General features: G+C 38.9%; 1 protein-coding gene and 1 pseudogene across 3 annotated transcripts in view; both read right to left on the bottom strand.

Moving 5' to 3' along the window:
- Positions 1-27,517, bottom strand: part of PBLD (phenazine biosynthesis like protein domain containing) — an 80,154-nt gene that overhangs the window by 32,441 nt on the left and 20,196 nt on the right. The window lies entirely within an intron of this gene.
- LOC306658676 (elongation factor 1-alpha 1-like) lies at positions 21,949-23,520 on the bottom strand (annotated as a pseudogene). Its single transcript has one exon. The product of its transcript is annotated as an elongation factor 1-alpha 1-like (transcript).

The raw sequence follows: 27,517 nt of genomic DNA, 5'->3' as shown, positions 1-27,517 counted from the left end.
TACTATTTGCTTTAAAAAGAAGAAAATGCAATTATGATTAAAAGAGAATTGTGATTATTTTATTTTCCATTAGGTAATATTTTCAAAGAAGATATCTTCATTATCCTTAATAAAAGTCTGTGCTTGCTACTGGATAAAAAATATTGGCTAAATGGAATATTGTTTCAAATTTGTATTGACTTTGCAGGACACATACAGAACTCAGAAGAATAATCATATTTTTCTTAGAGTGGCCCAAACTATCTCAGGCTATGTTTTAAGAAAATGCATGAAACATACAAGAGACACATATTTTACTTCTGCTCTCCCAATGAAGATCACTTTCTTTAAAAAGAATGCATTTTTCTAATTATAAAAAATATGCTCATTCTAAAAATTCTGGAAAATAAAAAACTGATCCATAATCACAAATCAGTAACAACATTATTAATGTTTTAGATATATAGTTTTTTTTGTTTGTTTGTTTTGTTTTGTTTTTTTGCAGTACTGGGGATCGAACTCAGGGCCTTGTGCTTTCGAGGCAAGCACTCTACCATCTGAGCTATCTCCCCAGCCCAGATATATAGTTTTTTAATTATATAATTTTAATCTTCTTAACAGTGTAACATGAGTATTTTCCAAGGACAACTGCTTCAAAAATATCACTTTAATATATTTACAACAGGCTTTTGGATATAAGTTATTTAGCCATTTCCCTTTCAGTGAGTTTTAAAGTTGTTTCTAATTTTTCACTTAAAGATCATGTGGTGAACAAACTTGTTGAATATAAGCCTTGGTCTGCATTTCTGCTCCTTTAATTATAATAGATTTCTAATGGCAAAAATATCTAGGTCAAAATGTATAGATATTTTAACTCACACAGACACTTCAATTTATCTTCAGGTTTGTGCTAGATTTATCTTTGGCTCAGTGCAAGACCACTTGCCTTGCAAGAATAAGACTCCTTTTGGCCCCCAACATACCAATTTAGACAATACGTGAGTGTCCTGTCATTACTCATTTGGTAGATTAAAAATAATATCTTGAACTTTCATTTGCACCTTTGGATTATTCTAATCAGATAGTAAACAACATGAAGTCAGATCTCTTCTTGTTTTTCTTCAAGGTTTATAATCCCGGCTCCTAGAACAATGCCTGGCACACAGTAATTATTTATTGAAGTAATTATTCAAGTAAGTAGTATACTGAGCATACATCAAAACCGAACTTCGATACACTGGCTGACAAATATGAGTATTTCTCATCATGATACCATCAGCGAGACAACATTTCCATTTCAGTAGCATCGCCATTATCAACAGTACATTACAATTTGTTTATGCAATTACTTGTAAATTTTATTATAGATTGCCTTTATTATTTTAGATAATTTCAGTAGAGAACAGAAATAAATTAAAGTTCTAATAATGAAGCATAGTTTTCATAAATTTAACAGGATTGTTACCATTATGAAAATCAGAAGTATGTCAAGAGGCATGTTTTTAACTTGACTGGAATTCAGGCTCATTGATCTCAACCATCAGCTAGCCAGGTACATTGGATAAGGAAATATGTATTGAATAGAGTGTCTCCTTTTTCTATAGTGATCATGAATTATATGTGCAAGTTTTAAAAATAATGTGTTTGCCAGGCACTATAGCACATACCTGTAATCCTAGCTACTTGCAGGACTGAGGCAGGAGGATCGAAAGTTCAAGGCTAGCCTGGGCAACTTAGCAAAACCCAGTCTCAAAATTAAAAAACAAAACAAAACAAAACAAAAAACACAACAAAACAGGACCAGGGATGTAGTGCAGTGGTAGTGTGCCCCTGGGTTCAATCCCAGTAGTGTGTCCCTGGGTTCAATTCCCAGTACCACAAAATAAAAATAATGTTTGCTTAAATATTCTCCTGAGATGTGTGTGTCTATGCACATGCTGGAGATTGAACCAGGGCCTTGTGCATGCTAAGAATGTCATGTGCTCTATCACTGAGCTATACCCCCAATTCCAAAATCCCTGAAACGCTTTTTAAGAGATAGGGTTTTGCCATATTGCCCTGGGCTCAATCAACCTTTCTGCCTCAACCTCTCCATTGGCTAGGATTATTGGTATGCCACTTAATCTGACTCTGGTCTTATGCTTTTCTAGAATTTATTTCTGTACAGAATAAAATTCTATACTTAAGCACTTTTTTTTGGGCTTCTAGAAATACTGTATTGCTTCTCAAATGAAAACATTTCTTTTAGGAAAAAAGTTTTCAAAAAGTCTTAACAGTTGTGGGGTGGGGTCGTAGCTCAGTGGTAGAGCACTTACCTAGCATGGGTGAGGCACTGGGTTTGATTCTCAACACCACATTATAAATAAATAAATTAAATAAAAGTCCCTTGACAACTAAAAATATATTTAAAAAAAAAAAAAAAAAAGTCTAACAGTCAATATCATACCGATTCTTTGGCCATCCCACCCCAGACCTCCACTCACAACACACACACACACACACAACTCTCACCTTCTCCTCCTGAAAGAAAGTGTTTTGTTTGGGGAAGCAAGCACTGAGCCTCAGAGAGTCATATATGGTCTGAGACAGTCAGGACATCTCATTCCCCTTTGGTAGATGCTCACCCTTCTAGATTCTTTGGTGGTTATAGATGGCCATATGACTACAGAGAAAGACTACTTGAGGGATTCTGGGGAAAATATGTTGTTTTCTGATAAAAGGAGCTGACCTAAAAGGAGAATGCATTGCCCCTACCCTTTCCCCCTTTTCCTTGTTGAACATGGTGTTGAAGTCTAGAAATGGAACTATCATCTCTAGAACATTAGAGAACCAATATGAAAAATACTAAAACTTAAAATATTATATACAAAAATATAAAACCTAAAATACTAGATAAGGAAGAAAGAGTATGGGATTTTGATAATATAGATAATCTGCTAAGTAAACATTAGAAGCTCCTACCTCCAAGCTTCTTGTTTAGTAAATAATAAATGTCCTGAAGTTTCAAACCACTGTTAGTCTATGTGGTAGCCAGAATGATGGATCCCCAAAGATGTCCACAGCTTAATTTCCAGAATCTGAGTTGTCGATGGGTTTAAATTTGCATAATCAAGTGATCTTAAAATGAGAAGATTATGCCAGATTCTCAAGGTGAGCCCCATACAACCACAAGGATCTTTACTGGTAGAAGAGGGAGTCAGAAAAGTCCAAGTCAGAATTTGAAGATGCTGGCTTTAAAGACCAAGGAAGGAGTCAGGTTTAGTGGGGCACACCTATAATCCCAGCTACTTGAGCAGCTGAGGCAGGATGATCTCGAATTTAAGGTCAGCCTTAGCAAAATAGCAAGACTTGTCTCAAAATTTAAAATAAAAAGGGTTGAGGATGTAGTTCTAGGTTCAATCCCTAGTACCACCAAAAAAAAAAAAAAAAAAAAAGAATGTTATGGTTTGGATATGAGGTATTCCCCAATAAGGTCATGTGACAAACAACGCAAAAAATTTCAGAGGTAGGGGTTGGGGCTATAGCTCAGTTGGTAGAATGCTTGCCTCCCATGCACAAGGCCCTGGGTATCACAAAAAAAAAAAAGTAAAAGTAAATGGTATGTTCAGAGGTAAAATGATTTGATTATGAGAGTTATAGCCTAGTCAGTAGACTAATCCATTTGATGAATCAATAATTTGAATGGGTTATTGGGTGGTAACTATAGACAGGTGGTATGTGGCTAGAGGAAGCAGGTCCCTGGGAGCATGCCCTTAGGGATTACATGTCTTGTCCCTGGCTCCTCTCTCTCAGCTTTCCATGAGCTGAGCTGAGAAGGCATGAGCTAAGAAGCTTTCCTTCACAACACACTTTAACCATGACGTGCTGCCTCACTTCAGGTCCACAGCAATGGAACTGGCCAACTGTGGCCTAAGAACTCTGCAACTATGAGCCCAAAAAACTTTCCCTCCTCTCAGTTATTCTTGTCAGGTATTTTGGTCAGTGACAAAAAGCTGACTAACACAAGGAAGGAGTCACAAACTAAGAATATAGCTGGCCTTTAGGAGTTAGAGGCCAGCCTCAACAACTTAGTGAGAACCTGCTTCAAAATTTAAAGAGCCGGGGGTGAGCTCAGTGATAGAGCACCCTTGTTTCAATCCCCAATACTGCAAACAACAAAAAATTCTCCCCTTAAAATCTTTAGTAGTCAGCTCAGAATGCCATAACAAAATACCGTAGACTCAGGGGTGTAAACAACTGGAATTTATTTTCTCACAGTCTGGAGGCTGGGAATACTAAGATAAAGGCACTGACCAATTCAGTTCCTGTGAAATGCTCTCCTACTGGCTTGTAGGGAACCATCTTCTTGCTATGTTGCTGTGTACTCACAAGACCATAGGACAGAGACAGGAAGCAAGTTCTCAGTGTCTCTTTTTTTTTTTTTTATAATTTTTTTTTAGCTGTAGATGGACACTATCTTTATTTTATTTATTTTTATGTGGTGCTGAGGATCGAACCCAGTGCCTCACATGTGTGAGGCAAGCGCTCTACCACTGAGCCACAACCCCAGCCCCTCAGTGTCTCTTTATTAGGGCAATAATTCTATCATAAGGATCCTACCCTCATGACCTCATCTAATCCTAATACCCTTGCGAAGAATCCCACCTACAAATACCATCACACACTGGGTAAGGCATCAACACATAAATTTGGGGCAGAGGGGACACAATTGTGTACATATCAGCAGCCCTGCCAACCCCTTGATTTTGAGATTCAGTTTCTCCTATGACATACTCACAACACAGATCACTTCCTTTATCCCCAAATGTATGGGGATTTCTCTTGACTAATAACTAGCTAGGTGTCCTCTGACTTAATTGAATTTTGACACTATCTACCCAGAAGTAGCATCAAGTCCCACAGGTTGAGAACCCAGACCTACCAGATTCCCCCTACTTTAGACTCCAGTTACAAGTCCATGGCTCTGGAACTTTTGACCAAGCAGTTACCAACTAGGGTTTCCACTAGGGTTTCCACAAGCCTCTTCTTCAGTTTAATTAATTTGCTAAAGCTCACAGCACTCAGGGAAACACTATACTTACATTTACTAGCTTATCATAAGGGATATTTTAAAGGATAGCAATGAAGAGATACATAGGGTGAGATATAGGAGAAGCAGCCTACGACTTCTTCCACACCCTTTCTGCATGAAAGAAGTAAGTTCCCTGAACACTATCCTTTCAGATTTTTGTGGAAACTTTATTGCACAAGCATGATTGGAACATGAATAAACATGTAGAAGTGTGATTGGACAAAAAGGGCATAATTTAATGTAATACATGGAGTGGGGAAAACCTACAAGTTCTGTCCTTTGAAAGTCTTCTTGGACTCTATGTGCCACACTCCTTCACTCCAGTATTGGTTAGGACCCCTTCTGAAACAGAGAGCATATAACCTTCTACCCAACAAGGTAAGTCAGAGAATTTCTTTATGTACAATTCCAAGTCAGAAAGGAAGGAGAAAATTATATTTTTACTTTTGATGACTCACCTACAGGAAGAGAATTCTAGTTTCTATGACCGGGTTTAGGAAGAAAAAGGAGCAGGTAAAGGAGGACAGGAGATCAGAAACAGATTTTTGCCTGAAGTGTCCCAACATTAAAACGAAAGACTATCTTTTATCTTTATTATTCTAAAGCTGCTTCAGGAATCAAAGACAAAAAGGCAAATACTTATTCCTTATTGTTCTCATCATTTAGGAAATGGGAGCATTGGAACTTATGAGCCAGCAGCCATGGATGAAAACAAAGCAAAACAAAAAATATATATAATACCACACCTCCAAAATTGTAAGATAAAAACTTGATGTTAAGCCACTATGTTTATGATCACTTGTTAACAGCAATAGTAAACTAACATAGTCATATATATATAGGGTTTTGGTTTTTTTTTTTGGTACTGGGGATTGAACTCAGGGCCTTGATACTTGCAAGGCAAGCACTCTACCAGCTGAGCTATCTCCCTAGCCCTTCCAAAATCTTCTTACTTGTTGCCCACCACAATTCTTTTTGTATGTGTGCTGGGAATTGAACCCAGGGCCTTGTGCATGCGCGGCAAGCACTCTACCAACTGAGCTATCTCCCCAGCCCCTGTCTAACACAATTCTAATTGTTGCATAAAATCTCCAAGAACAATAATAATCAATACTTATTGAGCATTTATTATGTGTGAGGTATGATTCTAAGAGCACTTAATCCTCAGAACACCACCATGTAATAAATAAATGAATAAACTTAGGCTCAGAAAATTTAGGTAAGTTGCCCAAGGTCACACCTGTAGACAATGCCTAAATTTGAACCCAGATAGTCTAAGACCAGAGACTGTGTTCTTAACCACTATGCCTTATATATCCGAGGATCAAAGCTGGAGAAACCCTCAATAAAGGACTAAAATCTTAGTCTATGGAAATTGTAAATTATCACCATACAATTTAGTTTGGATAAGTGTCCCCCAATGACCCATGTGTTAAAGGCTTAGTTGCCAGCCTGTGGTGCTGTTGGGAAGTGATGGAAGCTTTAAGAGGTAAGGCCTAGGGCTGGGGATAGAGCTCAGTTGGTAGAGTGCTTGCCTCATAAGCACAACGCCCTGGGTTCAAATCCCCAACACTGCAAAAAAAAAAAAAAAAAAAAAAAAAAAAGGTAAGGCCTAGCAAGAGGAAGTTAGGTCATAAGGGTTTGCCCTTGAAGGGGATATTGGGAACCTGGCCCCTTCCTGCCTTCCTTTTCTTCCAGCTGCCATGCACTCCTGCCATGATGTACTGACTGTCACAGGCCCAAAAGCAACAGGGCCAAGTGACCATGGATTGAAACTTCTGAAACCAAAGCCAAAATAAACCTTTCCTCCTTATAAGTTGGTTATCTCCAGTGTTCTGTCACAAAAAAGCTAACACTGCCTACAAGAATCTTTGTCTTAAGTGTTGGAATAATTTTTAGGCCATCATTGAAGTTCTAAACAAACAGGATTTTAAAATTCTCTTAGAAATTGCAGATATTCAAGAATACTAAGGGGGTGTAGATATGATCAATATATATTATTTGCATGTACAAATATGCCATGATAAATGGACCCACCATTTGACCCAGCTATCCCACTCCTTGGCCTATACCCAAAGGACTTAAAATCAGCATACTACAGAGATACAGCCACAACAATGTTCACAGCCGCTCAATTCACCATAGCTAGATTGTGGAACCAACCGAGATGCCCTTCAATTGATGAATGGATAAAGAAACTGTGATATATATACACAACGGAATAGTACTCAGTCAAAAAGAAGAATAAAATTATGGCATTTGCTGGTAAATGGATGAAGTTGGAAAATGTCATGCTAAGTGAAATAGGCCAAGCCCAAAAAACCAGAGGCTGAATGTTTTCTCTGATAAGTGCATGACAATATATAACGATAGGGGGTGGCAGGGGGAAGAGAAGAATGAAGGAACTCTGAATGGTGTAGAGGATAAAGGGGTGGGAGGGGGTGGGGATGGAAAAACAGTAGAATGAAACACAGTTTTACCCTATATATATGTATGATTACATGAATGGCATGAATATACATTGTGTACAACCATAGAAATGAAAAGTTGTACTCCAATTTGTGTACAATGAATCGAAACATGTATTGTAAAAATAAAAAACACTATAATAAAAAAAAGAAAGAAAAAAACAAATATGCCATGATAAAATCCATTACTCTACAACTAAAATGCACTAAAACAACAACAACAACAACAACAAAAAGAATACCAAGGGACCTGGTACAAGAAACACTAGAAAACTGTATTGTCTCATGTATAAAAAATGAAAAGATTTATATCTGATTAAATGAAAGGAGTTGTTGACCAAGTGTAAGATTCTTAAGTATTTTTATTTGGTTCCAGAACAGTGGAATGCATCTGAACTTGTGGAGGCCTGTTAGAATTCAGATTGCTGAACTCTATGCCCAGAGCTTCTGATTCTGTAGTTCTGAGGTAGGGGTCCAAGTTTACATTTTTAACAAGTTCCCAGGTAACACAGATGCTATACTTGGAAAACCACTAGAGAAAGAGCATGAAATTTCCAAAACCATAAGTGTATAAGAATATTTTTCTAAAATATATTAATTTTAATTTGTATGCTCAGCCAAATTCATTTCATTTAGTCAATTACTGTCCCTGTTCATACTCTACGGTGACAGATTATGCATAAGGTAGAAATCACATTAATGATTTTATTTAAAAAAAAATTACTGTACATTTCCTAATTGCCAGGCACATGCTAGATTTGGGGAATAAAATGATAAATAAGTCCTATTCTTCTCTCAAATTAATCATAGCCAGTGAGGTAGACCAACATAAAAATGATAATATATGAGAAAAAATATAGTGATAAAATGCTCAGGAATATGAGGGGACAATAAATCTGCCCAGGAAACAGTCAGAGAGAGCTCCAGAGATATGGGGTGTTGAAGGACAAAATTACAACAATTTTTTTAAAGATCTTAATTGGCTTTATTTTATGATTTGAGAATTTGAAAACATTTCATTCCATAAAATAGAGTAAGCATTCCAATGGACTGAGTGGAAAAGGTTGTTTTGGTTTGGGTTATTGTTTTATTTTTAGAGGTTGGTTTTACAGACGGAAAAGGCCCGAGAAAAGCAAAAATAAAGACAAAAAGTGGACTGATCATTTAAAAGTTACTTTCCTTTTATGGTAGGGACAGGGAGAGAGAAAACTACAAAAATAACTGATGGGGGCTGGGGAGATAGCTCAGTTGGTAGAGTGCTTGCCTTGCAAGCACGAGGCCCTGGGTTCAATCCCCCAGCACCAAAAAAAAAAAAAAAAAAAAAATTAACTGATGGTTTAACATCAGAAAACTTCAGGTTAGTTTTTGTAAGAATTAAAAGATGTAAGGATTGAAGCAGAAGAAACTTCACTGTTGCATAGATTGGTCTGTTTGGAAAATCTGGCTATCTTTCATTCTCCTAAATTCTGGGAACATCAGATAACAACTTGGTGACCCTGGCACTTTCGTATGGGTGATCTAATTTGATTTTTAATTGGGTCTTTTGGGGTCTGGTGCAAGAACCTAGTCTAAAATAATGGCCTTGTTTAACAGGTGATAGTCAAGTGGATTCACAAACACACACAAAAAAACAGTGTTCATCAGTCAGGAAGTGGCAACAGGCGTTTTAGGCAGAGTACATGTTTTATTCATAGGACAAGCAGTGGGATACAGAAATAGAGGGTAGAAAAAGAGAAGAAGGGGTGCAGATAAGGGTATAAAGACCTGCTGGAGCCAATGTTGATAATTCGCTCTTCATCTTTGTGGGTTCAGAAAACCAAAGTTTAGTTCAAGAGCTATATGCCAGGCTCCAGTGCTATGCCCCTGGGGACAAGACAGAGGCCCATGAAAGAACCATATTCCTCTTCCCTGGGCATCTGAACTGGAATTTATTTCCAAGATTTTCCTCTCTCTCTCTCTCTCTCTCTCTCTCTCTCTCTCTCTTTCCTCACATGATAAATTTTTATTTCATTGCTGTAAAGAAAAGGCAGACTTATCCTTCCCCCTGAGTTACTAAGAGAGAAAATTTTTACAGAATTTCACCATTATTTTTTTAAATTTTTTTTTTCTGGGGTGCTGAGGATTGAACCCAGTGCTAGGCAAGCATTCTACCACTGAGCTACAACCCTAGCCCACTGAGAGAAAATTTTAGGCAGGTAAAGTTTAATTCACTTGCTTTCTTTGCTCAACAAGTGAATGGGTTTGCACAAATGTGGGCATACTGATCAAACTAGTGCTGTTTCTGAGGCACAGCTGTCAGGCAGAGCTTTCTCAGTGATTTTTTTTTTTTTAAATGATTCAAATAAATTATCCTTCTTGAGTTTCACTCACATTTCATTTGGACACCTATAGTGGTTTTATATGCCCCTCAATAATGCTGAACAAATATCCTTTATTACTCCTGACAGTACTAGCTCATAAGTCTATGACTTCTCAAACATTCTCATCTCTTTTTGTAAACTGTTTTTATGAGTTGTTATTGATTACCAGTTTAGTATCTGAATATAACACCCTTCATTAAACAGATAGTACAGAAAAAGTTTAAGTTTCCTTTGACAATTCCCTGCCTCACCTTCCCCAGGAGAGTCCGTGTGGAGCATTCTACCTCTAAGATACAGTCTCAGCCCTTTTTATTGTACTTTTTATTTTGAGACAGGGTAACATTAAGTTGGCCTTGCTGGCCTCAACTTAACCATCCTCCTATCTTAGCCTCCTGAGAGCTGGGATCATAGGTGTGTCCAACTGTGCTGGGTCAGGTAGTTTGTTTTTGAGAACACTTTAGATGTCTAATTTTGGTTTCATTTACCATGTAAATATAGGGAAATCATAAACTTACCTTGTTCAAATAGCTTAGTCATTAAACCTTCCCATGGGTGTACCCGGGAACTTTGACGCTTATTTGTCCTTTTCTAATAGCCTTAGTTTGTTTAAGGCGGCCTTTGAGTACAGATAACAGAAAGTTGACTCCTATTTATTCTGCATCTGTGAGCACATAAGAATCCACCTGGCTTTCATGTTTTTGCTTGTTTGTTTGTTTTATGATACTTGAGATTGAACTCAGGGATGCTTTATCACTGAGCTACATCTCCAGAACTTTTTATTTTTTTATTTTGAGACAGGCTCGCACTATGTTGCTGAGGTTGGCTTCCAACCTGTAATCCTCCTGCCTCAGCCTCCTAGGTTGCTGAGATCAAAGGCATATACCACCATACCCAGCTTAGCATTTGCTTCTGACTACTATCTCAAAACTAGGCTACTCATTAGTAAACACCAATTTCATTCTTTGAAATTTTAAATATTTAATAAAAGAGTATTGGCATTCAGAGCACACATAAATACTATCTGCTTTACTTTCAGTTGGTAAAAATTTTTTAAAAATGAAAAGAATTATAAATTTGGGGGCTGGTGTTGTGGATCAGTGGTAGAGCACTTGCCTAGCATGTGTGAGGCACTGCGTTCGATTCTCAGTACTGCATATAAATAAGTAAAAATAAATGTCCATCAACAACTAAAAAAAATTTTTTAAAGAATTATAAATTTTAAGTAAGATATGTTTTAACTCAAAATTTGGAATAAAATTAATTTTAAAATTAGATTCATTTAGCTACTAATATGGGTGTGTGTGGCTGGAGATGTAGTTCAATGGTAAAGAGCTAGCTAGCATTCACCAAGCTCTGGTTTCAATCCCCGGTACTGGAAAACATACACACATAAATATGTAAATATATATATTTGTGTGTATATATATATAGGTTTAAAGCTTAAGATACAATTTCATCAAAATGGCGCCCAGGTAGTTCAAATATGATTTACAAACATATTAAGAAAGCATTTATAAATATTTGTCAGTGTCCATGTATTCTGGATAAGAAGTACACTTTATACTTTGTGTTTGTTTCTGTTCATTTGCTAGACTTCACAGGAGTTCTACAACATGGCCTTTGTTAAAATATTTATAGGATAGTTCTTAATTCCTCAACTACCCTTATGTATAATTTTACCTACTGTTTAACTGTTTTTACTTTCCTGATGAAATTTAGGGTTCTCATTTTATCATCATGATCTCCACCATTTACTCAGTGGTAAAGCACACACTGGGTTCAATTCCCAGTCACACACACACACACACACACACACACACACACACACACACACACATACACATACTATATATATATATATATATATATATATGTATGTATATACATATACTGTATTATTGCTATATATATATATAAAAGAGTATACTATAGTCACATTCTATGTTATTACATACAGTTACATTCCTTATTCCTTAAGAGTACACTCCTTGGGCTGAGGATGTGGCTCAGTGGTAGAGCACTTGCCTAGCATGTGTGAGGCACTGGGTTCCATCCTTAGCAACACACAGAAATAAGTAAAATAAAGGTCCATTGACAGCTAAAACATATTTTAAAAAGGAGTACAACCTCATTTTTTTTAACATCCATATAATTTTTCTTAGTCATTTTTGTATGATTTCAGATATCTGAAATTGTGGCCAATTTGGTGGGGAGAAAAGTGGAAAAGAGAAAAATTATAAAAACAGCTGATTTTGCACTTTTTGAACTCAAAGCTAGCCCTGAACAAAAAGGAAGTAACTAAAATTTGCCATTTGTTGTTGTTCATTTGTTCCTGTGGTGCTAGGGATTGAACAAGGACCTTGCACATCCTAGGCAAGTGCTCTACCACTGAGCTACATTTCCAGTCCTGGATCCTTTTTTTTTTTTTTTTCCTCTTATTGTAACCTTTTTCTCCAATCCCTTCTTAACAGAAATGTTCCTTAAAGGTTTATTCCAGGAATGCAATAGTGTTCAATATTGGAGTATCCACTAAAGTAGTTCATTATATTAATATATTTAAGGAAAAATGTTTATTCATAAAGTATGTGGGCTGGGGTGCAGCTCAGGGGTTGAGCACTAGCCTAGCTAACGTGGGGAAGGCACTGGATTTGATCTCCAGCACTGGGGGCAGGGGGAGCATGACTCTCAATAATAACAATGAGCTTTGTGGCACTTTAACTTGCCCTATCTCATCATCTTTCCCCAACTTCATAGGTAGCCTTGGAAACTACCATCCTGAAATTACCCAACAACCAATTGCAAAAGACAAGATATGATTGAAACTTCTTGAAAGCCTCATTCGTAAATAATTGTCATTATTTTACCTGACAGCTGCCTGGTAGAACCTAATTACAAGTCTTATCTTTATTGATCTGATTCAGAGTTCACCTGGTGCAAAGAGCCTTTCTTCCAGGGTCATTTGTCAAAAACAATCAGCAGCAATTCTTTAATAATATCGTGTGTGCCTGAGTCAGTGGTAACAACTGGGGCAAACTATAGGCCTAATGAAAAGTTTATAAAGAATAGCAGGGGAATGAGATGTCCAGGAGTTTTAAAAAGCTCTGACATGGCTGCGGATAGAGCTCGGTAATACAACACTTGCCTAGCATGCATGAGGTCTTAATCTCAGCACTGAAAGAGAGAGGGAAAGAAAAGAGACAAGAAAAAGAAAAGTTTTTACATATTCCTGGGAATTTAAAAGGCAAAACACATACAAAGGGCTCTGAATATATTCTAAAATGATGTGCATAAAGACCTGAGAATATCCTAAGCTTTAACCTCTGGCTGACCTAAAGACTTGGTGTAAGTAAAAAGTGAAAGCTAAGGCAAAGTTCCCACTTCTGACTATCAAAGGTGTTCCCCAACACACATGCACTGAGCCCCTTAGCAAACACTGGGAGATGTATTGGTTCTGGGAATTTAACAAAATCTCTAATGATTAGCCAAGCTAACAAACTAGAGACTTCAGATGCTCAAACTAGAGATACCCACCAAAGAACACAGACTTTAGAGAAAGTCACTAAGATAAATGACAATAACAACAAATAATGGGAAAGGGAGAATCTGATTTCCATAGATGCAACATTATGTTATGTATATTTTCTAGATTTCAACAATGAGTAAATAGACATGCAAAGCAATGAGGAAATATGATAGATAAAGGGAAAAGAGGAGTTAATAGAAATTGTCCATCTGGGAGCCCAAATGTTGGAATTATTAGACAAAGGCATGAAATCCACTATTTTAAATATGTTCCAAGAAACAGGAAATTATATGTCTGAAGAACTAAAGGAAAGCATGAGAAAAGAAAAATATGAGAATCAGGTCTAATCAAGTAGAGAATGTCAATACAAAGAGAAATTATGAAAAGAACCAAGTAGAAATTGTACAAACTGAAAAGTACAATAACTGAAATGAAGAAATTAACCAGAAGAGCACCACAGCAGATTTAAGCAGGCAAAAGAAAAAGCTAGTGAATATGAAGATATGTCAATTGAGATTATCCAATCTGAGAAATAAAAAAAAAAAAAAAGAAGAAATAGAGCCTGAGATCTGAGGCATCATCAAGTATACCATAATATGCACAATGGGAGTCCCAGAAAGACAGGAGAAAGAAGTGACAGAGAAATTACTTGAAAAAATAATGGCCAAAAGTTTCTCAAATTTGATGCAAAATACTAATCTACACAGCCCAGATGCATATCCCAAGTAGCATAAACTCAAAGCAGTCTGCATCCTACAAACATCATGATCGAACTGTAAAAGACAATGACAATGACAAAGACAGTGACAGGAAAGCAGCAGGAGAGAAGTGATTAATCATGAAAGATCGATCCACGGTAAGATTAAAAGCTGATTTATCTGAATGTCAGAAGGGAGTAAAATGATCTACGCTGAGAAAGAATATAGACTGAAAAACAAACAAGCAAACAAATGAAAGATTGTCAATCAAGAAATCTATATCCAGAAAAACTTTTGAAGGAGAAATTAAGATTTTCCCAGAGAAATAAAAATTGAAAGAATTTGTTGCTAAGCACCGGGTGTGATGGCACATGTCTAAAATCTCAGCTTCTGGGGAGATGGAGGCAGGAAGATTACAAATTCAAGTAAGAACTTCCCTCGAAATGAAATAAAAAGGGCAGGAGATGTAGCTCAATGATAGAGAATTTGCCCTGCATGCATGAGGCCCTGAGTTTGATCTCTAGGAAAACAAGAAAGAACTTGTTGGTAGCTTCCTTCCTGTCAGAAATACTAATAGGAGTCCTCAGGCTGCGGCAAAGAGACTATTTTTTAAAATATTTTTAGATGTTGATAGACCTTTATTTTATTCATTTATTTATATGTGGTGCTGGGAACTGAACCCAGTGCCTCACACATGCTAGGCAAGTGCTCTACCACTGAGCTACAACCCCAGCCCAAGGACAATTATTAATCAGTAGCTACATGAAAAAATAGAGAACACCAAATGTATAAATGGTCAATAAGCACATGAAAAGACACTCATTACTAATAATTAGGGAAATGCAAATCAAAACTGCACCAGGCAGTTAGACTAACTTTGCTGAAAGTAGTGACTACTTACTTGCAAATGCCCAGTAAGAGTGAAAGCAGGATAAATTTTGACATCTCTGCTTTCATTTTGTAACTGTCTCCTTTGTTATCTTAAATTTGGGGTCAGGTCCCCCACTCAGCATGTCAATCATTTAAGTAGTGTTCATCTAAAAATTAATAATACAGCCAACTGTGGTGGTTCATGCCTGTAATCTCAGCTACTTGAGAAGCCAAGACAGGAGGATCATGAGTTCAAGGCCAGCCTGGGTAACTTAGTGAGATTCTGTTTTCAAATAAATAAATAGGGCCAGAGATGTAGTTCAGTGGTAGAGCATTCCTGAGTTCAACCCTAGTACTGCAAAATAAGTAAGCAAATACTAGTAATACAAAGTTTATTAGCTCTAAATTTACCTAACCTATCCAGTCCCTCTTGAAGACTGAGGCAAGATTTGCAGTATCCTATTTCAGATTCCTGTAGCGTGCCTAGAAGATGGAATGCAGGGACATCATAGCCCACTATGGGAAGGCCCCCCCTAAGCAGAAGCAATCTTCTCATGGGAATCTTCTCAGGATCACAGGTCTTAAAGATAAACATCTTGAACAACAAATGGAAATTGCCCCCTCAAGTGATAAGAGTCACCTCACAGAACCAGGTCTGAGCAACCCAACCACAGTGTGACCAAGACTGCTCTGGCCCAGTACCCCAGTTCTTCCTCTATTTAAACCTAAAGCTCATGTTAGCAACCCCAATACAGAACTGATATGCAGGATCTCACTGTGTCTCCCCAATACATCCCATATTGATTAATGTTTCCTTTCCTGCTTTTCACCATTATCTTTTCTGTTTGGTTTTTTGAGGCAAATGGCCAGACTTGGTTTGTTGGGACCCCTGGAGTCAAGCCACTAGCCTAGGACTCTAGTAGGAAAAAACACAATGAGCTGAGCCCATGGCACATGTCTGTAATTCCAACCACCTGGGAGGCTGCAGCAAGAAGATTGCAAATTTAAGGTCAGCCTGGGCAACTTGGCAAGGCCCTTTCTCAAAATGAAAAATAATGTAGCTCAGTGATAAAGCATCCCTGGATTCAATCCACAGTCAAAATTTAAAAAATGAAAACCAAAACAAAGCAAAAATCTCAAGTGAGGTGTCACTTCACACAATTAGAACAACTAGCATCAAAAAGATAAAAGAGCTGGGCAAGGTGGCTCATGCCTGTAATCCCAGCAGCTCAGGAGGCTGAGACAGCAGGATCATGAATTCAACCAGCCTCAGCAATTTAGTGAGGCCCTAAGAAACTCAGTGAGACCCTGTTTATAAATAAAATATAAAAAAGGGTTGGGGACGTTGCTCAGTGGTTAGGCGCCTCTGGGTTTAATCCCTGGTACAAAAAAAAAAAAAAAAAAGATAAAAGATAAAAGAAGCCAGGCACAGTGGACCATGCCTGTAATCCCAGAGATTCAGAAACTGAAGTAGGAGGATCACAAGTTCAAGACCAGCCTGGGCAACTTTGCAAAACCCTGTCTCAAAATAATAATAAAAATATAAAGGGCTGGGAATGTGACTCATTGATATAGTGATACAGCACCCCTGAATTCAATTCCCTGTACGACTATATAAAGAACAAAAGCTGCATAAAACAATAATTATAAGTATGTGTTAACGAGAGCAAAATGTATAAAGATATATTTGTATGATAAGAATAGCAGTGGGGATGGGGAGGGAATGGAGCTATATAGATTTTTTTTTTAACATGGCATTAAAATTGTTTGTATTAATCAAAATTAGTTATAAATTGAGATGTCAATTGTAAACCTCCAGGCCATCAGTGAGACTACAATTCAAAATATATATATTTAATAAAAAAAGACAAGGAAATAAAAATGGTATACTAGAAAATATCTAGTTAAAAAGAAAGCAGGGGCTAAGGATGTAGCTCAGTGGTAGTGTTACCAAACCAAGCCAATTTGCTAGCTGCATGGTATGCCAATCACTGAGTTTTGCAAAAGAGAAAGAATTCAGAAAGCAGCTGATATGGAAGGGGAGACCTAAGACTCAAACTCACCTGAGGATGGGGTTTGGGGATATTTATGAGATAAAGAAGCAGGGTGATTTAAGTCATAGGTAAACGTAATTGGAGGTGAAGTAATCAGTGGTCTGCACATTTCTAAGGAAACTGTGACTTTTCACAGGACCACATGTCCAGAAAATGACAGCTTTAACATGATCTGAGGGTGGAGCTTTTGGCCATCTGACATCAAAAGTTCACCTACTGAACACTTCTGCAGGCCCATGTGAAGCATCTGTGGTTTCAACAAAAGTGGCCTTCAAGTCCTTGAAAAGTAACCTTGGAAACCATTAGCATCATGACCCACACATCAAAGGTGTTATCTATAGCAAAGCTAATGGGAGATTAACAAAATATTGCTTAGCTGTGTGGCCTCCAAAATTGGGAGCGTTGTTTATTTATTTTTGGTACTAGGGATTGAACCCAGGGGCACTTTACTACTGAGTCACAACCTTAGCCCTTTTTATTTTTTATTTTTGAGACAGGGTCTCACTAGGTTGCTTAGGGCCTCAAACTTGGTATCCTCCTGCCTCAACCTCCCAAGTCCCTGGGATTACAGGCTTGTATAGCTATGCCTGGCCCAAATTAGTAATTTTTAAAGTCAACTAAAAACAAGTAGCTTAAAGCAAGTGAAGCTACAGATTTTGTTTAGAAGTTGTCCCTTGCTTTCTGTAGGGTGTCTTCTAACGTGCACAAGGTCCCAAGTTCGATCTCCAGCACAACCAAAAATGAACAAAGTAAAGAAATTGAACCCAGCTATCCCCCTCCTTGGTTTATACCCAAAGGACTTAAAATCAACATACTACAGTGATGCAGCCACATCAATGTTCAGAGCAGCTCAATTCACAATAGCTAGATTGTGGAACCAACCGAGATGCCCTTCAATTGATGAATGGATAAAGAAACTGTGATATATATACACAACGGAATAGTACTCAGTCAAAAAGAAGAATAAAATTATGGCATTTGCTGGTAAATGGATGAAGTTGGAAAATGTCATGCTAAGTGAAATAGGCCAAGCCCAAAAAACCAGAGGCTGAATGTTTTCTCTGATAAGTGCATGACAATATATAATGATGGGAGGTGATGGGGGGAAGAGAAGAATGAAGGAACTTTGGATGATGCAGAGGAAAAAGGGGTGGGAGGGGGTGGGAATGGAAAAACAGTAGAATGAAACAGACAGTATTATCCTATATGTATGTATGATTACATGAATGGTGTGAGTCTACATTGTGTACAACCATAGAAATGAAAAGTTGTACCCCATTTGTGTACAATGAATCAAAATGTGTCTGTAAAAATAAAAAAACATTTTCATAAAAAAAGAAATTGAAAAATTGAACAATTAACAATAATGATATAAGATATACAGATATAAGTGAGTTGTAGTGGCACAAACCTGTAATCCTTGTTATTTGGGAGGCTTAGGCAGAAGGATGGTACATTTGAGGTCAGCCTGGGAAGTAGAGGAAGACCCCATCCCAAAAGACAAATAAAAAATATATACAGAAAACAATTATCACAGGCTGGGGTGTTAGCTCACTGGTAAGAGCACTTGCCTAGCATGCGTGAGGCACTGGGTTCAATTCTCAGCACTGCATATAAATAAAAAAATAAAAATAAAAATCCATCAACAGCTAAAAAAATTTAAAAAAAAGAAAACATGTATCACAAGGGTAGACAAACTCTGTCACACCGATGATTAATGGATCAACTCTCCAATTAAAGGGCAGAGACCAGCAGAATGGATGTTGTATGTGTGTGTGTGTGCATGCACATGTGCTGGGGACTGAACTCAGGGCTTCGTGCAAGCAAGGCAAACATTCCATCACTGAGCTACATCCCCAGTGTAGCAGAATGGATTTTTTAAAATGATCTAAACAGCTGGGTACAGTGGCCTATACCAGTAAAACCAGTGACTGAGGAAGCTAAGGCAGGAGAGTCTCAGGTTCAAAGTCAGTCTGGGCAATATAAAAGGGCTGAGGTTTTAGCACAGTGTAAAGTACTCCAAGGTTCAATCGCTAATACTGCAAAAACAAAATAAAACAAAAACTAGGAAAAAATTTTAACCAAATCCTTTTTCCAAGAGTCAAACTTTTCTGCAGTGCTGGGGATTGAACCCAGGGCTTTGTGCTTATGAGAGAAGCACTCTATCAGTTGAGCCATCTCCCCAGCCCCCCAAGAGACAAACTTCAGATTCAAAAGCACAATAGGTTGAAGATAAAACCTGGAAAAAAGGAAATCATACAAAGAATAACCAAAAGAAAGCCAGGCCCACTCTGCCATCTTCTGCCCAGAAATTCCTCACCCTGTGACTATCCCTAAGGTTCTCCATAGACTCTGAAGTTGGATTGTGTCACTGAGCTATGATTCCAGAGTCCTCTGTGCTGCAGAGTTAAGGAAATGAATATATCCTTGGGCATTTCATTTCTAAACCTTTCAAGTTGGAGCAAGAAGCAGAGCCATGGATGATAGAAGAATTCCCAAACTGGAGCCTCCCAGATATTTGGAAAGTAGATGACCTGATTGAGACTAGCAAGGAAAATCAAGACAAACATTTGTGGTTGTAATCACCAACAGCAACAGATCAACTGAGAGGGTGGAATTTGGAGAAACATTTCAGTTGACAGTGAGCCATATTTTAAATCTGACTGTGAGTAACAGAAACCGTACAGAAGTGAGCCTGAGGAGTTTAATGTATGGCAGAATGTGCTTCTTGCTAGTAAGCCAGATGAGGTACAAACTGAAGAGAAACCTAGTGACTGTAACGGGGCTAGAAAATCTCTCAGACATCCTCAGCATCAGTCTGCATTAAAAAACTCATACTGGAGCCATGGATGGTGGCTCACACCTGTGATCCTGGCTACTTAGGAGGCTGTGGCAGGAGGATCTCAATTGTAGGTCAGTCTGTGCAACTTAGCAAGACTATAACTTAAAGTAAAATTTAAAAGGGCTGGGGAAGTAACTCTAGTAGAGTGCCTGCCTACCATTACCATGCACAAGGTCATAGGTTCGGACCCCAGTATGTGTGTGTGTGTGTGTGAGAGAGAGAGAGAGAGAAAGAGAGAGGACTCATACTGAGGGAGTGAAGGAGCCAAAGTGGATTTACTAATATTAGACAAAACAGGTGTTAATACAAAAGTTGTGAATATAAACAAAGAAGAACATCTTATAATAATACAAGGATTAACTGAAGATAGCACAATTACAAACATATATGCACCTAACAGAGTCCCAAAATATGTAAAGCAAAAACTGACCAAACTGGGGCTGGGTTGTGGTTCAGGGTAGAGCACTTGCCTAGCATGTGTGAGGCTCTGGGTTCAATTCTCAGCACCACATATGAAATAAAGATCTATTGACATCTAAAAAAATTAAAAAAAAAAAAAAACTGACCAAACTGAAGGAAGAAATAGACAGTTCAACAATGACAGTTGAAGATTTTTGCCTACTTTTAATAACGGATAAAACTAGACAAATCAATAAGGACAAAGAAGACTTAAATAACACTATAACCCCTCTGGGCCTAAAAGATATGTGTAGAAGCACTGGGGATGTAATTTTGTGGTAGAACATGTACTTAGCATGTGCAAGGTGCTGGTTTCAGTTCCCACCACTGAAAAAGAGAAGATATTTGGAGAACGCTCCACGACACTAGAAAACACATTCTTCTCAAGTGCACAGGGAACATCGTCCGATAGACTAATATTAGTTCAATAGATGTAACAAGTGTAGCATAAATTTACCATTGATGTAAGATGTTAACATTGAAATTGAGGAAGATGTATATAGAAAATTTCTGCACATTTTTTGAGGAGACCTTTTGGTAAATCTGCTACTGTAATTTTCTTTTCTTTTTATTTTGGTCTGGGATTGAACCCAAGGGTGTTTTACCATTGAGCTGCATACTTACCCCTTTTTAAAATTTTGAGACAGGGTCTTGCTAAATTGCCCAGGCTGCTCTGGAACTTGTGATTTTTCCAGTCTTAGACTCTCTAAATTGCTGGGATTAAAGGTATGCATCACCGCTATTGTAAAAATTTAAAAATTATTTTTAAAAATGAACTAAGGAGATGGACACAGTGTAATCCCAGCGACTTGGGAGGCTGAGGCAAGAGGATGGCAAGTTCAAGGCCAGCCTCAGCAACTTAGCAAGACCCTGGCTCAAAATAAAAAATAAAAAGGGCCCAGTGGTAAAGTACCCCAGGGTTCAATCCCCAGGACCAAAAACAGGAAGGAAGGAAGGAAGGAAGGAAGGAAGGAAGGAAGGAAGGAAGGAAGGAAGGAAGGAAGGAAGGAAGGAAGGAAGGAAGGAAGGAAGGAAGGAAAATTACAAGACAAAAAACAAAAAAATGAAGACTTGCCAATAGCTATGGGAATAAACAGAGTCTTCTACAGTAGAGCCTTGAGATAGATACTGTAGCACCAGTTGATACTTCAATTGCAACCTTGTAAGAGACCTTGAGCCAGGACATTTTATCACTAAGTTACATCCCCAATCTTTTTTTTTTTTTAATTTTTTATTTATTTAATTTTAATTTGGAGATGTGGTCTCACTGAGTTGCTGAGGTTGTCACTACATTGCTGAAGCTGGCCTCAAATTTGCAATCTCCCAGCCTCAGCCTCCCAACTGACTGGAATTACAAATATGTACCACCATGGCTGACTCCATTTTCATTTCATTAAAAGCAACCTCACCTGCCTATATTGGAAAATCAGTAGTACATTACATGTGAAATACTATTCTTTTTTTTTTTTTTTCTCATTAAACTTTTGTTTTAATGGATCTCAAAATTCTGTGACAGATTTTTGGTCAAGTTGTTTCCGTTAAAAAGTACTGATTTTAAAAACTAGTAACTTAAAACTGCCACACACACACACACACACACACACACACACACACACACACACACACAAAATGGTCCACAAAACATTCTCCTTTCCTTCTGAAGGTTTTATGATGCATTGTTATCATTAACCAGTCTTTTACTATTAACTTAAATGGCCAATTGAGACAAACAGTTCTGAGATCGTTCTTCCACCACTGATTAAGACTGGGGTGGCAGATGTTAGGGGTAATATTCATTTAGCCTTCTGAGCTTTCTGGGCAGACTTGGTGACCTTGCCAGCTCCAGCAGCCTTCTTGTCCACTGCTTTGATGACACCCACAGCAACTGTCTGCCTCACATCACAAACAGCAAAACGACCCAGAGGAGGATAGTCAGGGAAGCTCTCAACACACATGGGCTTTCCTGGAGCCTTATCAACGGTAGCGGTATCACCAGACTTCAAGAATTTAGGACCATCTTCCAGCTTCTTACCAAAACGGCGATCAATCTTTTCTTTCAGCTCAGCAAACTTGCAAGCAATGTGAGCTGTGTGACAGTCCAGTACAGGGGCATAGCCAGCACTGATTTGGCCCGGATGGTTCCAGATAATCACCTGAGTAGTGAAACCAGTTGCTTCCATTGGTGGGTCATTTTTGCTGTCACCAGCAATATTGCCACGACGAATATCTTTGACAGACACGTTCTTGACATTGAAGCCCACATTATCTCCAGGAAGAGCTTCACTCAGAGCTTCATGGCGCATTTCAAAAGATTTTACTTCAGTTGTGACATTGACTGGAGCAAAGGTGACCACCGTGCGAGGCTTGAGAACTCCAGTCTCCACTCGGCCCACAGGGACAGTACCAATACCACCAATTTTGTAGACATCCTGGAGGGGCAGACGCAAAGGCTTGTCAGTTGGACGAGTTGGTGGCAAGATGCAATCTAAAGCTTCAAACAGTGTGGTTCCACTGGCACTGCCATCTTTACTGGTGACTTTCCATCCCTTGAACCAAGGCATATTAGCACTTGACTCCAACATGTTGTCACCATTCCAACCAGAAATTGGCACAAATGCTACTGTGTCAGGGTTGTAGCCAATTTTCTTAATGTAGGTACTGACTTCCTTAACGATTTCCTCGTATCTCTTCTGATTGTAGGGTGGCTCAGTGGAATCCATTTTGTTAACACCAACAATTAGTTGTTTCACACCCAGCGTGTAAGCCAAAAGGGCGTGCTCATGGGTCTGCCCATTCTTGGAGATACCAGCTTCAAATTCACCAACACCAGCAGCAACAATCAGGACAGCACAGTCAGCCTGAGATGTGCCTGTAATCATGTTTTTGATGAAGTCTCTGTGTCCTGGGACATCAATGATAGTCACATAATACTTGCTGGTCTCAAATTTCCACAGGGAGATGTCAATGGTGATACCACGCTCACGCTCAGCTTTCTGTTTATCAAGACCCAGGCATACTTGAATGAGCCCTTTCCCATCTCAGCAGCTTCCTTCTCAAATTTTTCAATGGTTCTTTTGTTGATTCCACCACATTTGTAGATCAGATGACCAGGAGTGGTAGACCTGCCCGAAACTACATGTCCGATGACAACGATGTTAATATGAGTCTTTTCCTTTCCCATTTTGGCTTTGATTTCACAGTGGTGTTCATGACACCTGTGTTCCGGTGGCAAACCCATGTGAAAAAGCATACTATTCTTTTTTTTTTTTCCTTTTCCGCCACAAACACACAACAGAATCAGACGGGCGCGATCTTAACCCGATCAGCGCCCTTACCGATGGAGACTACCAGGCGTCCCTGGCTCTCCTCCACCCTCGGGGTATCCCCCAGGGCTGCAACCTGTGGCCCTCCAGGCACGTCTACCGACCACTCTCACAAGTCACCGAACGGCTGCGAAACCAAAACCAAAAGCGCGCTCACAGAACCAGACCAACTAACAAAACACAAGACAAAGACAGACAACTTCGGGGTACCCCTTCTTACCTCCAAGGTCGACTCCACGGATGAGGGGGGGCCATCTTATCCCGGACAAGCCCCCAAAATGTAAGGCCCCCAAAAAGGAAACCCCAACTCTGTCCCACGGATCGACAGCAACCCCAATCAACCTCAGGAGGCGTCACTTGATGCAAACCACAAGAGGCATTTATTCCAGCGTGCTGGGACCCGACTCGTGACTCACGCAGGAGTCCAGGAGTCGAGTCTATTCTTTTTAAAATTAAAAAAAAAAAAAAAAAAAAACTATTCTGCCCACAGATAATACTTGGTGTTCATCTGAGTCCACTGATTTCATTGGAATAATTTCCTGGATCTCAACACAGCATTTAGGACACTGTACATACTAAAATAAATTCTACTAAACTCAATGTTGAAATAAGTTTAATAAGAATGAACCAAAATGCTGGGTATGTGGTGAATTTCTGTAATTCCAGCAATTTAGGAGGCTGAAGCAGGAGGATCACAAGTTTGAGGCCAAACTTGGCAAGTTAGCTAGATCCTGTCTCAAAATAAAAAGTAAAAAGGTCCAGGAGAAGCCAGGATTGGGGACGGGCAGTTAGTGTAGAAATAGGGAATGGGATCAAATTGAGGAAATGGGTGCCATGAAAATCATTTGCCTCTGGAAGTTGGAGACTGCCCCTGGGAGAATGGAATGTCAAGGATCTCCAGAGCCCATTGATTACCAAATTTACCTGTCCTCATCAAGGACTGCAAGCAAGGAGCTGCTAATTAATGAGAACTTAACCTGTAAAAGATGTAGTGTGCACTCACTTGTTGGGATTCTAAACATCAGTCATTGCCCCTTCTCCCTCCCGGGACAAGTCTGTATTATTACCTTTAAATAAAACCTGCTTAATATGCTTGCCTCGGCGTGCTTCTCTAGTGTTCAAACTTCAACATTAGAGGGAACAGAACTCGTCACTGGTATCACAGGGAAATAGCTCAGTGGTAGAATGCCCCTGGTGGGGCAGGGGTTCAATCCCCAATACTAGGGAGGGGGGAGAACAAACTTATTAATAATGCCATAACAAACACAAGTAGCAGTATGGGACGAGGATTATTAATATGTTAACTCCTAATCATTACTCTGTATAATAACATAACAACCCATTTTAGAAATTAAGAAACCAAGGTTCAAAAAAATTTAACTGCTACAGAATCAACTCACTGGAAGCCGGAATTGTAAGTGCCAGAACTAGGATTGGAACCTAGGCCAGTCTCTTGGATTATGAGGGCAATTCTAAATTTATCTTTTTGTTGTTGTTTTTGGTAAACTTAGAATATTATTTCCAATTATCCTTTAGTTTCTTGGTCCATAAAATAATAACTTTGCTAGACTGGTGAAAATGAAATCACTTAAATTGTAATACAAAGCTGCTCCCCCGCCCTTTCTGTTGCATCACAACCTAGCATGTCAGTCTGAAAGCTGATCTCCCCGCCCTTTCCGGTGCAGCCATTTTCCCTGCCTCCCAACTACTGTCAGTCTGGGAACATCCTAGCTAGCTATTGGTTCATCAGGCAGCTACAAGTATCCTTCTCTGTTATTGGTCCCCTGTTAGCCTGGTGGGATTCTTAAAGATAGCTTCACTGCCATCTTCTCTCTTGCTTTTCTCTCCCCTGACTCACTTCTTTCTCTTCTTCTCTTTCCACCCTCTCTAGCATGCACCCCATCTCTTTCCCTTTCTTTTCCTCTCATTTTCTCTCTTACCCTGCAGGGAGATACTCTGTTTGCTTAATAAACTCCCTTATGTGATTTCCCGTGTCTGGCGTGGTTTTCGTGGGATTCCTTACATAAATGCCCCTGCCACCAGTGTGACCATCACTGCAGACTGATAGGCATAGGTATTGTTGAGAATAAGGTGACATCTGTGCAGCCATGTTGTATGAACCAGCCATTTGGGGAACTGGCCCGTAACCCCTCCCCACCCCAGGAAAGGGCGCGCAGGTGCTACCCTCAAGAGCCAATACAGGACAAACAGAACGTACTGGGCCCCCGGGGTTTATCAAGGCTGTTAAGAGATATCTGTCCAAGAAATGGGCAGCTGCCTGGGGAACCTTATCTATCAAGGACAAGGGGGCCTAGCCCTGACTCATCTCCTGCATAGTTCACCCCCTCCCTCCTCCCTTCTTCCTCCAGGACCGTTCAGTTCTGGCGGGACCCAATGAGAATCAAATAGATTGGCGGGACCCAACCAAAGAGGACAAATGTTTAGCTGTTCAAATGTTAACCAATAATATACAGGTCTTTGTGTGTGAATGCTTGAAAATTTCTTAAATAGAGGGCTTTCTCACCCCTCGGGCTGCTCCCGACTCAGCCATTGTAGTGATGTGAGAGGCTGGTTGCAGTCCAAGCTCAAGATTACAATAAAACCTCGTTGTGTTTTACATTATCATGTGTGCACTTTGACTCTCTGGGGATCGGTCAATATTGAACCCCAATAGTACATATATAATGAAACTTGTTTTTTATCTTCAGCTTAAAATTATGTTGGGAGAGGAGCTGGGGTTGTGGCTCAGTGATAGCACACTCACCTAGCATGCATCAGGCCCTGGGTTTGATCCCCAGCACCACGTAAAAATAAAATAAAGGTATTGTGTCCACCTGCAACTGTGTATTTTTTAAAATTATGTTGGCAGAACTTACTATCTATGCTGTATTTTCTAAGTAATTTATATGCTTATGACATAGTAAAAGCAGTACAGGAATTTGATTTAAAGTCTTTATATCCCATAGGTGTTTTCCTTGGCATTTGCAGTAATCCAGTGGATCAGAAAAAAATGTTCAATACTTTTTTTTTCTTTTTTTTTTTAATTTATTTTTATTGTAAACAAATGGGATACATGTAGTTTCTGTTTGTACATGGAGTAACAGCATACCATTTGCATATTCATAAATTTACATAGAGTAATGATGTTTGATTCATTCCATTTTTTTCCTTCCCCCCACCCCTCCCACCTCTCTTTTCCCTCTATACAGTCCCTCCTTCCTCCATTCTTGTCCCACTCCCACCCAACATTAAGAGTCATCATCCGCTTATCAGTGAGATCATTGCTCTTTTCGATTTTTGAGATTGGCTTATCTCACTTAACATGATATTCTCCAATTTCATCCATTTGCCTGCAAATGCCATGATTTTATTATTCTTTATAGCTGAGTAATATTCCATTGTATATATATATACCACAGTTTCTTTATCCATTCATCAATTGAAGGGCATCTAGGTTGGTTCCATAGTCTGGCTATTGTGAATTGAGCTGCTATGAACATTGATGTGGCTGTATCTCTGTAGTGTGCTGATTTTAAGTCCTTTGGGTATAGGCGGAGGAGTGGGATAGCTGGGTCAAATGGTAGGTCCATTCCAAGTTTTCTAAGGAATCTCCACACTGCTTTTCAGAGTGGCTGCAGTAGTTTGCAGTTCCACCAGCAATGTATGAGTGTACCTTTTTCCCCACGTCCTCTCCAACACCTATTGTTGCTTGTTTTCTTGACAATTGCCATTCTAATTGGGGTGAGATGGAATCTTAGGGTAGTTTTGATTTGCATTTCTCTTATTCCTAAAGATGTTGAACATTTTTTCATATATCTGTTGATTGCTTGTACATCTTCTTCTGTGAAGTGTCTGTTCATTTCTTTAGCC

The sequence above is a fragment of the Sciurus vulgaris genome, assembly GCF_902686455.1.
Source record: "Sciurus vulgaris genome assembly, chromosome: 4".
Lineage (NCBI taxonomy): Eukaryota > Metazoa > Chordata > Mammalia > Rodentia > Sciuridae > Sciurus > Sciurus vulgaris.
This window is presented reverse-complemented; position numbering and strand designations above follow the sequence as displayed.